The sequence below is a fragment of the Maniola jurtina genome, chromosome 13 (genome assembly GCF_905333055.1).
Source record: "Maniola jurtina chromosome 13, ilManJurt1.1, whole genome shotgun sequence".
Taxonomy (NCBI): domain Eukaryota; kingdom Metazoa; phylum Arthropoda; class Insecta; order Lepidoptera; family Nymphalidae; genus Maniola; species Maniola jurtina.
The window spans coordinates 9,595,566-9,608,483 of NC_060041.1; the positions used below are offsets into that span (position 1 = coordinate 9,595,566).

The 12,918-nt window shown below is 36.7% G+C and overlaps 2 long non-coding RNA genes across 2 annotated transcripts in view; one reads left to right on the top strand and one right to left on the bottom strand.

Moving 5' to 3' along the window:
* On the top strand, positions 1–4,285 carry LOC123870906. Its single transcript, XR_006797176.1, has 3 exons — positions 1–11; positions 3,862–3,867; positions 4,017–4,285. It is a non-coding gene; the product is annotated as an uncharacterized LOC123870906 (long non-coding RNA).
* Positions 2,895–12,918, bottom strand: part of LOC123870908 — a 26,497-nt gene continuing 16,473 nt past the window's right edge. The window contains exons 2-3 of the long non-coding RNA XR_006797178.1: positions 10,435–10,441; positions 2,895–3,042 (exon numbers count right to left, since the gene is read on the bottom strand). This is a non-coding gene — a long non-coding RNA (uncharacterized LOC123870908). The remainder of the gene's footprint in view (positions 3,043–10,434; positions 10,442–12,918) is intronic.

The window sequence follows — 12,918 nt, forward strand, 5'->3', positions numbered from 1 at the left end:
TAATTTAGATTGTACCGATGGGGCTGGCCTATAAGTCATCTATAAAGTCCCCTTTAAAATATTAGAATTTAAAAAAAAAGGTTTTACACGATAACATCCCTTGTGCATCCCTTATTATATAATTGTATACCCGCGTTAAGTCTACCCCCTAGTTTTGGAAGCAACAGTGTAGCCTTGTGTTAAGGAGCTCCTTCCCGGGTATCTTTTGTGGTTTTAAAAACGCGAATCTCATAAAGTCATTAAAAGTTTGAGCAATACAGGTCCCTCAAGACGAGTCGTGGATGGTTCTGTTTACCAAAATTCTGACGCTGAGCGCTGATTCTGTCATGACGTTCGCTTTTTCGATTCGGTTTGAGTTCGAAATTGAACCCCTTAGTAGTCTTAGTTTACGTACAAAGCTGTGCATGTTACCTAATGCTCAATAAAAAATCATTTGGAGTAAATTGTTTCCATGTTCTGCCCGGCTCGATTTCAATATTGAGCCCCTATATTTTATATCGTAGGTATGTCGAGGAATCGCTAACAAAAACAAGTTAACCCGACTCGAAATAGTCGAAGCCATAAAGCATCCAAGTATTGTCCTTATAAAAACAATATCAATATCTCATTTGAACAGTCACGGCATACAAGATGGATCGCCGATCGGGCGTCGGGCCGCGCATGCAAACAAACGAAGAAACGGCGTGCGACACGGAGTACCAATGTGAGCAATAACTTTAACATTTTCTGCGACACCTACGTAGAAGATTGGACCGGACTTATTCTGGCATAAATGTCTGCCCGCGAAATTCAAATTTTACTTGCTTTTTCGCAATTTGAAAACTAATACGACAAAGTAGGCTTATGGCACAGAAATTAGCTCTAGTATCGATTATAACCTACAAATTAGTCGATACTAGAAATAATTTCTTAAGCTGGACCCTTTCAAGTAAAGATTTTTATATAAACCTGTGATACTGCCATTGCCGCAATTAAAGTGCCATAAGCCTACTTTGTCGTATTAGTTTACAAATTGCGAAAAATCAAGTATTTGAATTTCGCGGGCAGACCCGTCGCTTCCACCTTACGTAATGAGATTGTTATGAGATCATCACCTTCATTATCGTTGGATGTGAACGTTCTCTTGTAGATTCATGTCTTTCTTTTACCGGTTAATCTTATCTCTGTTTCCTATAAGATATCATCGGTATAACAACATAGTTTACTTTCGAGCCTTGATAATATTTTAAGCTTCCGATATTTCTGTACTTACGTGATCTCTTTTGTAGTAGGTAATAATCCGGTTAGTCGATGAATTGGGATCTGAATTATTTGGGTCCATGCGGAAGGTGAAACGTTGGCAGATAACCATCCCGTTGGTCAGACGACATCGCCAAGCTTGTGAAAAAAAATTGGAGGAGGCTCGTCCAACACCGAGAAGAATGGCGTGCACGTGAGGAGGCCTATGTCCAACAATGTATAAATAAGGACTAACAAAGAAGAAGACGATGCGGGAGCGTTTTTTATTAGTATAATAAATAATAATAATATTAATAAAAATAATAAAATAAGGTAATAAAACCTAATAATAAGAATTATACCATGGCGTATGAAAGTCCTACAAGAGAACTTCCAGCTGCTGTAGACGTCTATCGGTCGATGATGATGATGATTAATAATGATAAAATTAGTCAAGTGATAAGACGGTAACTTCTCAAGTTTCTGAAGAATGTAATCTCTAGAACACGCCACAATACATTACAAATTTATTAAATTTTAAATAATTAAATTTTGCTCGAAAGCAAAACACAATTTTTAAATTATTATGATGTTGAATCATTGGCAATAAACGTATTTTTAACCGACTTCCAAAAAAGGAGGAGGTTCTCAATTCGTCGGGATCTTTTTATTTTTTTATTTTTTTTTATTTTTTATGTATGTTCCCCGATTACTCAAAAACCCCTGGACCGATTTGGAATTTTTTTTTTTTGTTTGAAAGGGTATACTGTGCAGGTGGTCCCATATAAATTTGGTGAAGATCTGATGAATATCTTCGGAGATGGAGAACAGAACTCCTCAATGGATAAGAGCAAATTGCTCGCGATCAGTGTAATAGCTTAGTAAACAGTAGGGTTTTAACTGGGCATAGCATATTATATTACAGTGGGGCCACTAAAAATTGTGAAATAAAAAATTTTCAAAAGAAAAATAAAACCGACTTCAAAAACCAAAAACACTAAAAAGTAGAAAATAATTTTTGTTTAGCTACACATGTAATGTACCTAGGTATGAAGTCGGGCGAGCTTCACTCTTGGATTTCTAATTTTGTTTTAATATGCTCGCTCGACTTCATACCTAGGTACATTACATGTGTAGCTAAACAAAAATTATTTTCTACTTTTTAGTGTTTTTGGTTTTTGAAGTCGGTTTTATTTTTCTTTTGAAAATTTTTTATACTTTGGGTAAGAAGTAAAAGCCATGAGATAAAAAAGACTAAGAAAATTTTATGTAGTTTTGCTTGATATTTGAAATTTTATTCAAGTCTATCAAGCAGAATAAGCCCTTGGCGAACGTTGTAACGTATCGAGTTGAAGGATTAGTTGAGTCTCGGATACTAAATCAAGCAGTCGATAAAAAGCTAAATGTTGTCCGATTGCGCGAACTCTTGCGCATAAATTTATGTACTGCTGATAAATTAAGCGACCCTGAGTTATGGCTGCGTTCTGTTCTATTTACAGAGCGGTGTCCAGTGTCAAATGTACGGGTTAGATCGATTAGAGATAGCTTTGGATTGAAGGCTAGAATTCAGAGATGAAATTTAAACCGTAAATTTAAATGTTTATTGTCCTTATGTTGATACTAGCTGATACCCGCGACTTCGGTCGCGTGGATGTAGGTTTTTAAAATTCCCGTGGGAACTCTTTGATTTTCCGGGATAAAAAGTAGCCTATGTGCTAATCCAGGGTATAACCTGTCTCCATTCTAATTTTCAGCCCAATACGTCCAGTAGTTTTTGCGTGAAGGAGTAACAAACATACACACACACACACACACACATACAAACTTTCTCCTTTATAATATTAGTGTGATGAAAGACAATATCACTCGTTTTAATGGGGAAGGAAAACATTGTGAGCAAACCTCCATGCCTGAGAGTTCTCCTCAGGTAAATATGTTCTCAAAGGTGTGTGAACTTTTCCAATCTGCACTTGGCCAGTATGATGGACTATATTATGGTCAAAATCATGTCAATCATGATGATGGAGGACCATCATCCTCAACCTATCGCCAAACGATAGTTCCGGGAAGATATTATGAGCATCGAATCGAGAAGATTTCAGTTTGTTTAGACAGGGCAGCACATTCTGTAGAGATGTTGGACATACCAGCACGTGGTAGGTATTCATAACAAATTCCTGATCAAAACATTGCCGGCCCACTACTGAGCATGGGTCTCTTCTCAGAGTGAGACGGGTTTAGGTCATAGTCTTCCACGCTAGCCCAATACGGATTGGCAGACTTCCCACACCTTTGAGTACATTGAGAACACTCAGGCATGCAGGTTTCCTCACGATGTTTTCCTTCACCGTTAAAGCAAGTGATAGTACTTAAAACGTACATAACTGAAAAGATTTCAGATTAGGAGCCGGACGTTCTAACAACTAGGCTATCACAGCTTCTTCAGGTATCCACGAGGAAAGAAAGATCACAAATCTAGACTTTTTTTATAATTTTACAGCAGTCAAAATAAATCATTAAGTATGATTACAAGACTGAGCCCTGTGGTCTCTATTCCAGCCATATTTCATGCGATAAGCCGTCCCTTTGACCGATTACACGACATTTGTCTGTTGTACCTGTGAATTTGTAACAACTGATAAGAAAATTGTGTTCAATGCTTTATTGTTTGTGTCATTGTAGGCTGAATAATATACTTCAAGTAAACTCTTGCGACTTTACTATGGTTCTAAGTTTGTAACATTCCTTATCCCTTATCTTTTCAAGACGAGGCATTCATATTAGTATGATTCCTCTAGTTGACATTGGCACCGATTCTGTTGTTTTTCTCTAAACTAAATTTAGTGTATCTGCATCCTCCTTCTTTCAATATTGCTAAATAAGTACGGAACATGAATTTTACATTTAAAGACTCTTTTTAGTGCACGCTACCAAACAATATGCTCGCGACTGGCAGCTAAAGTCACGAGGTTTGATAGCTCTAGAAATTAAAAACTGTCAAAATTTGTGTGTCTTTTCACATTACATTAGTTAGAAGAGGATGCGAATACTCTAAAATTTAGTTACCGACAGAATCAGTTCCAATATCTGTATCAAGATTTTTACTTTTTTATTGAATCATACTTAGTTATTAGTTTAGGTAAATTTAAGCAAATTAGTAAGTAAGCAAACTACTATTTTCATCATGATCTCATCGCCGACCTACTTATTAAGACTATTAAGTACTTAAAGCCTCGATAGCTCAACGATTGAGGAGCGGAGTGAATTCCGAAAGGTCGGCGGTTCAAACCTCACCCGTTGCACCATTGTCGTACCCACTCCTGACACAAGCTTTACTCTTAATTGGAGGGGAAAGTGCGCTTACAAGTCTCCTCTCAGAATACCATAGTCCACTACAATGGTCAAACCCGGAATGTGCAGACTAGGTTGGTACTACTCTCAAATCATTTGTCAAAAACTGTCTCCTTTAGTTTATGAACTTGAAGATAGAAAAAGAAAATATCGACACTGGTCAGATATAGACTAAAATGGCAATGATGAGATGGGTCAAATAAAGTCACAGATGCCTAAAGTGTTCAGATAAGCGATATGAGCCGCAGCTATAAAATTGATTGTTCACAAACGTGTCATCCGCCGCCAACGCGCCGGATCAGCGCCGTTTGGTCCATTATCTACGCTTGGACAATTCTAGTGGCAATAAATATAATCAACGGTTGCGACTGCGTACCTACGTACATTTATTATTATCAAACGATAGTGCTGGCTAATGCTGATCCTACAACAGCTGATTCGAGCCACACGCGGCTAATTTTTCATACTTAACACATTAACCCGCCAAAGTTATAGGGATGACGATCATCAAGCATTTCTATTTTCTAGTAAGTACTTAATAAAAAATGTGCGATCAGCTTAAGTAATATAATCTTAACTTATAACTGCAAAACTTATATAAAATTTCAGATTATTCAGAGAATATTAATTAGGCAAGGGTAGTGTGGGACGCCCTCCAGCACGATGGACCGACGATATAAAGCGGCTGGCGGGAAGTGGCTGAATGAGGTAGGCTGAGGATCGGGTGTGGTAGCGCTCTTTAGGGAAGGCCTATGTCCAACAGTGGACGTCCACAGGCTGATGATGATGATGAGAAAATTTTAAATAGTTTTTATCGCACTATTAGTTAAATCAAAATATTAGAAATAACCAAATAAGAGCTAGCGGTCACTAGAATAGACAGCAGACAGACTTACCTACAACTTCAAAAATATACAAAGTAATGTAATGAAGAGATCTTTACATATATCATTTTTGAGATTAATTCTTGTCGCTTTTGCATCTAGACTATTTTATTTTCGTTTAAGATCACAAAACAAAAATGCGAAATACCTATTTATTCGTTGATACAAAATGCATTGCAAAGAAGAAATTAAATCAAAATAACTGACCGCTAATTTAAAATGAGCTTAAGTTACACAGTTGAAATTTTTAAAAAGCCACAGAAGTTATTATGAACATCAAACGCACATTGGATCATAATACCTTTTTTTTCGTTTGTACCCTCGCTTTGCAAGTAGCTGGGCTAAATCAAATCTTATTTCATCGATATTAGTATGGTGACTGCTGGTCGCTGGCTCGAGTTGGTTTATTTTACGAGCGCGCGAACGAACACTGTCAATGTGACTGATTATAACAGCCATCCAGATATATTGCTCTACCCGTTTTAATGGCCCTCCGATCTCAGATAAGCTTGAGACAAAGACTAAACGATATAGAGAGTAATTAATACAGAATTGACACTACTTTAAAAAAAAATGCAATATAGGCAATCACACCTGATGGAAAGTGATGATGTGACCTAAGATGGGACGCGTTTACCTAGAAGGTGCCTAATCCACTCTTGTTTTAAAGATTCCCGGATTGTAATTGGTAGGAAACACAGATCGCGGAAGAGTATTCCAAATCTTGGCCAAGCGTATGAGGAATGATGTACTTGTAATTATTATGAACCCTACGTTTGTTCAGAGAATTTGGTGCCCTTTACTAAGAGTTTAGAGTACCTGTATGGAAATCAATAGGTAGAACGATGATTGCGCTATAAGTAAAAATCATTATTAGTCATAGTTGGAGAAAAGAACTTGGTATGAGAAATCTGTGAGGAGTATTTAGAAAGATATTTGCCCAACTGAGAGCAACAGCTGTGAGGAAAATGTCAAAACACATCATCATTAACCCCATCACCGGCTCACTACAGAGCACGCGTCTCCTCACAGATGAGAAGAGTTTGACCACTGTCCACCAAGCTGGCCAAGTGCAGATTGGCGACCTCCAGCCCGCTGGATCGATGACCCGAAGAAGGTGGCGGGGAGCGGGTGGATGAGGAAGGCGGAGAACCGTGTTTGGTGGCGCGCTCTTGGAAAGGCCTATGTCCAGCAGTGGACGCTTACAGGCTGATGGAATGAAATGGAAAAAAAATTCTTACTCATTGCCTAGATCGTGCACGAGCACAGGTGTAATAAACTATCGTGTTTATGTTAATTACATCAAGTATTGATTTTAAGATGATCATTATTCCAGTTTCCAAGATGCGATATAGTCTAACGTGTCATTGTGTTGACATCATTGAAATTTAAATAATTATTTATAAGCCATTAGATAATTTAATTGCATTTGGAACTAGTTTCGATAGCGATCGAATTTTTATTTATGAACGCTTACGAAGATTTTCTTATACGTTGGTACTCATCTTCGTATTTTATGACTAAATTATGCAAAATGACAGTAATTCTAGATATATCTAATGTTAAAATTTTATACCTTTTTATTGTTTTACTACCTGATTAAATTCCTAGCCACTATCGTAAAGAAATCTTTACTGATATTGAACTGGCTACTTTAGATACTGATGTAATCTTTTACGGTATACCTAGCTAGTTTAGTTTATTAAAATATAAACTATTCATAATTCTTATCTATATCCATACTAATATTATAAATGCGAAGGTATGTCTATCTGTCTGTCAGTCGGTCTGCTACCTTTTTACGGCCCAACAGTTTAACTGATTCTGACGATATTTGGTACAGGGTTAGCTTATCTCCCAGGGACGGACATAGGCTACTTTTTATCCCGGAAAATCAAAGAGTTCCCACGGCATTCCTAAAAACCCATCCGCTTAACCGATTTGTATGAAATTTGGTATCGAGATAGCTTGCGTTCCTGTAATTGACATAGGCATTTTATCCCGGAAAATCAAACAGTTCCCAGGGGATCTTTGAAAACCTAAATCCACGCGGACGAAGTCACGGGCATACTCTAATACTTACATAAGAATATGTCTATTGCGCGTACTACCCAACACACTTGTCTCTCCTCTAATAAATATTTTGAGAATGGAGATCGATTTAGATAAGCAATAACGCCACCTTTGCATACAGTTGTGTGACGTCATATAACGTTTACAATCTGAATCCATACGGGCGAAATCGCGGGTTCTTTTAAGTACCTACTTTCATTCCTAAATTTCTAGTATTTCATATTGATTGTTTTTTTATTAGCATTATTTTTTGGTACTACCTACATAAGTACGTCTTACTTATAAATGAACTGACCGCCCAGGTAAGGCTCGTGTTGCTATACATCGACGTTCTATAATTACCCAGTTATCACTGTTCACACGGTCAAGTATCGTAAGTATCCATGACCACGGTTATCTAACAATCTTAAGTGGCCAAGTCTTAACCTATCAATAGAATGAAATCTTCGAATGCAGAATCCTGTTTTCTGATTAATTCGCCACTCGGTTTTAAATAATGAACTTGTCTAACGTAATTAACTGTGTTCATTAATTTAATGTAATATATTTTCAATAAAATTCCACCGCCCACATTAATGTTTATTGGACTTACATGTATCAGACCAGCTATAAGATAAAGTATTGATTTAGGTTTAACTCGTGGCCAAATGCTTTTTTTTTTGGTACTTAAACGAGTTTGTTTGGTGTTACTACCCATGTTATAGATGTGAACGTGTGTTTGTTTGTTGGTTTGTCCGTCAATCACGCCGCAATGGAGCCACAGATCGGAGTTACAGACCTGGAGAGTGACATAGGCTATTTTTTTACTTTTCTAGCTAAAAATAAAGAGTTCCCACGGGATTTAAAAAGCCTTAATCCTCGCATACGAAGTTGCGGGCATCATCTAGTTTACTATAGGTACATATTATACTACTATACTTGTAAGTAATCCTTTGGTTTTTTTGAATATCTGTCATAAGTCAACCTATTTATCTTTTTTTAGTTTTAGCGACACGAGGGACAAAATTAACTGTTTAGTAGGTACTCCATGAGACTTCGACCTCCTATTTCTGGGGGTCGGGAGTTCAATTTTCGGAGTCATTGTGCGTCAAAAAAATTAGCATTAACGGTGAATTATGTGCGTTTAAAAAAAATATCACTAGCATTATCGGTGAAAGAAAACATCGTGAGGGAACAAGCATACCTGAGAGTTCGCTACAATATGGTGAAAGGTGTGTGAAGTCTTGAAGTCTGTCGATCCGCACTCCAGTGCCCAGCGTAATACCTAATACCGAACTCGGTAGAGGGCCGGCGATGAGTTGAAATAATGATGATGATGAGTCCAAATTAACAAACTAATGTGCCCTTTTCAATCCATCATTGGTGCTAATTGTCGGTTAATTGATCACACGAAAAAATATCGCAACACATCCGGGAAACAACCGGTGTGACCTCACAACACAAATTAATCGCTCGTAATCGACTGGAATTATACATTTTAAAAGTGATCGCACATTTTTTTTTGCGAACCAACGCACCGCACTCAATTTTGCTGCAGTTTGTAGTCTGCGTCGTCGTCTGCGTTGTAACCAATAGAGTTTTTCTATTGGGTTACGTGTTTTGGTAGGATTTTCACTGAATAATACATTTTTTTAAATCATAAAATAGCGAGCAAACGAGCCGGTGGGTCACTTGATGCTAAGTGATTACCGCCGCATGAGCTTTTGCAGCACCAGAGGTACCGCCGATGCGTTGCTGGCCTTTTGGGAATTTGTTGGTCTGCCCTTTGAATAACCCCATAGTAATATACGTCCATCTTTAAGTTTACGTAATTAATTACCATTACATCATTAACTTACAAAACCAACAATTGACAATCAAAAAAAGGAAAAGGTATTTAGAATGATTTGACTGGACTTTTTCACAGAAATTTTTTTTCGTCAGTTTATGCCACTTATGAAAGTTTGACTGGACTTTTTCACAGAAATTTTTTTTCGTCAGTTTATGCCACTTGTGAAAGTTGAAAGATGTGCCACGCCTCGATCTTACGTACAACGAACGAACTTTAAACCTTTTCCGGGAAAAATAATATAATGATTATGTTTTTCAAATGGCCGCGGCGTGCTGCCTTTATAAATTTTATAACTTATTTTTGTCATCAACTACGCACATATCATTTTCAATATTTTTAAAACTTAGCCCATCCACACCACGCAACTTGCTTTTCACCGAATCTGATTAGGTCGTCAAAGTCCTTAGGGATTCGATTAGCTAGTACCTACAGTGGATTGGTGTCCAAGATTGGAATACAGTTGCATACATTAAAGTATAAATACTTCAATGTATGCTTTATTCTCGATATAGTTAAATAACTTATTTAAAATCCGGTGCGTGCGCTGCAGGATCCGCGATCCGTGCTGACAATTAGTGTGCGTTCAGCTTTATTCTTCCATACTTGTAAGTACATATTCAAAATTATAGTAGCCTGCCCATTATCACTTGCATCTGTCTCTATTCTTTAACTTCCAAGTCCCTTGTCGATTTCCTTTCGCTTTTAATTAATCATAATATCGCAATTTCACCGTACTGTATGTAATCCACACGAACGACTACTCAGATAGGAAATACCAAAGAGTTTATACTTTTTATATTTCCTTTAATGGTTATTTTAACGATTCCTTTAATTTTCGATTGACATTTTTTGGAAAGCTACTCACTGGCTGCAACCTACATGAAATACGTCTATTTTTTACTGACCCAAGTTAATCTCTTTTTAAGTTAATATATTTTCATCTGAGATTTAGAACTTTACTTTTTCAGTCAAGGTGGAAAACCCAATTGTTATACAAGTTAATCTAAGTATAAACACTAAATTATCTTCGTCACCTTTACTTCATACCAAAAGAGGTAAATTTTTTAATCGATATACCATACACCTGTTAGCCTTTTTTCATAATCGTAATTCGGTGGCCACCTACCGTTTCTCTGATTGATTTCGATCTCCAAGCTCATCGATACCGCACTATTGTCCACTCCTTATCAAAATATTGATGATTAAATTTATCTAATTGCAACCTTATAACCTGGTGCATAAGAGCTACGAATTTTATCAAATAAGTCCAAATACAAAGATATATTTCAGATAAATAGTGTCAAAATAATCTTTCGTACATATACAATAGTGTTTAATTTCAATTTGATGGATAGTAAAGTTAATGTTGTCAATGAATGAGTGGGCTCTATTAAAATTAGGAGAGAAAAAAATCGATGAATCGTACTTTCGGGTTCCCATCGATGTTTAGTACAGTAATTGTGTTCCTTCAACTGTGAGATGAATTAAGTTTTTGTTGGATTTAGATCAATTTAATAATTAAATAATGATGAGGTGTCAAAAATCATACTTAGATAGAAGTACCTACCTACCTTCGAAAACACAAACCTATTTGTCACTTACTTATTCATTGATCTAATTCTAGACCGCCGTGCGGTAAACTTTATAAATAGAAATCCATTCCTAATAACTCATAAAAAAACCCCCGACGAAAAAACCTCTATAAGAAAACTAAAAAAGAGCTGATGTCTTACAAACGGTTGAACCCATTTTCTTCGATTATAGCTAAGGACACTCTCAATCAAGCCACCTTTCAAACAAAAAAAACTAAATTAAAATCGGTTCATTCATTTAGGAGCTACGATGCCACAGACAGATACACAGATATACACGTCAAACTTATAACACCCCTCTTTTTGGGTCGGGGGTTGATAAAAATCAGATTTTATCATCATCAACCTGCCGGCTCACTACTGAGAACGGAATGAGAAGAGTTTGCCCATGGCCAAGTGCGGATTGGCAGACTTCACACAACTTTGAGAACAATATGGGGAACTGACGAGTTGCGAATGGGACGACTTGCTAAGAAAACCCTCTCAGGGATGCAGGTTTCCTCGCGATGTTTTCTTCAACACAAGTAGAATCATGAATACTTGCCTAGCTACATTAAGGTAAGTGTCTGGCAGGGGGTTTCTATCATACCGTGGTTCTAGAAATTTCTAATGATTTCCCGTAGAGCACCTCAAAAAAATTTGCTTCATGGTTCATACCTACTATGATGATTTTGTGCAGAAATTTTCGTCACCTTTATTACTTTACATTACCTTAATTACCTTTAAATACTTATTATCATCTTATACATTTAAAGATGTTACTTATTTTTATCCAATTTTGGAAATCCTATCCACAGGGGTCTAGGGTCAATTTTTGGCCACAGGCATCATCAAAGGTAGCTTGATCTCTATCCAAACCAACACTAAACGCTTTGTTTTAAATTCGTACCTGAAGAGAAAAGGTATTAAAACATTAAGGGGAACTTTTTAAATATTTCAACCCTTCCCTAACCCTGGAGGAATTAATTAGGACCGAAGATCGTGATTTATGCGTTCATTTTTAAGCTCCGATGTCCCCCAGGTTAGTATGAAAACACTTTTCTTTAAGCCGCCTGCTAAACTGTGCAGATATTAATCTGACACTGCTTTTTATGTAGCTAAGTGATTTTTATTATTTTAGGATAAAAAAAGAAAATTATGCCTGCCTGTAAATTGTATGAATAATTGGTAAAACATTGAAGAATTGTTGGCCGTGCTAAAGGAAGAAAAATCTACACATCAATTACTGTGAAGGAGTACAAAATATTAAAATTTTAAAGAAAGATTTAAGAGGGGTCTCTCCGTCACTCGTTTCATACAATCGTAGTTCCAATTTCATTTGAATATTAAGCAACCAAAGTCCATGAAATTTTGCAGACATATTCTAGAAACTAATATCTAGCCATTATTAATTACTAAATACTATTAAGCCAATATTTAAGTTATCGATGCTATTAGAAGGAAAATGGACCACATTAATAAAAAAACCGGCCAAGTGCGAGTCAGACTCGCGCACTGAGGGTTCCATACTCGGGTATTTTTTCCAACATTTTGCACGATAAATCAAAAACGATTACGCATAAAAATAAATAAAAAATTTGTTTTAGAATGTACAAGTAAAGCCATTTCATACGATTCCCCACTTGGTATAGTTAGCTTACTTTGAAAATTGAAACACATTTTTTTTAATGATGTAACCACAAATTCGCGGTTTCCAGATTTATTCCTGTACTTGTGCTATAAGACCAACCTACCTGCCAAATTTCATGATTCTAGGTCAACAGGAAGTACCCTATAGGTTTTCTTGACAGACACGACGGACGGACAGACAGACAGACAGACAGACAAACAACAAAGTGATCCTATAAGGGTTCCGTTTTTCCTTTTGAGGTACGGAACCCTAAAAAGGATTAAAAAAGACCTACTCTAAAACATTCGCCAATCTTTTTTCGCTTCGCGTAGTGCACCTACCTAAAATGCTTGAAAGCGT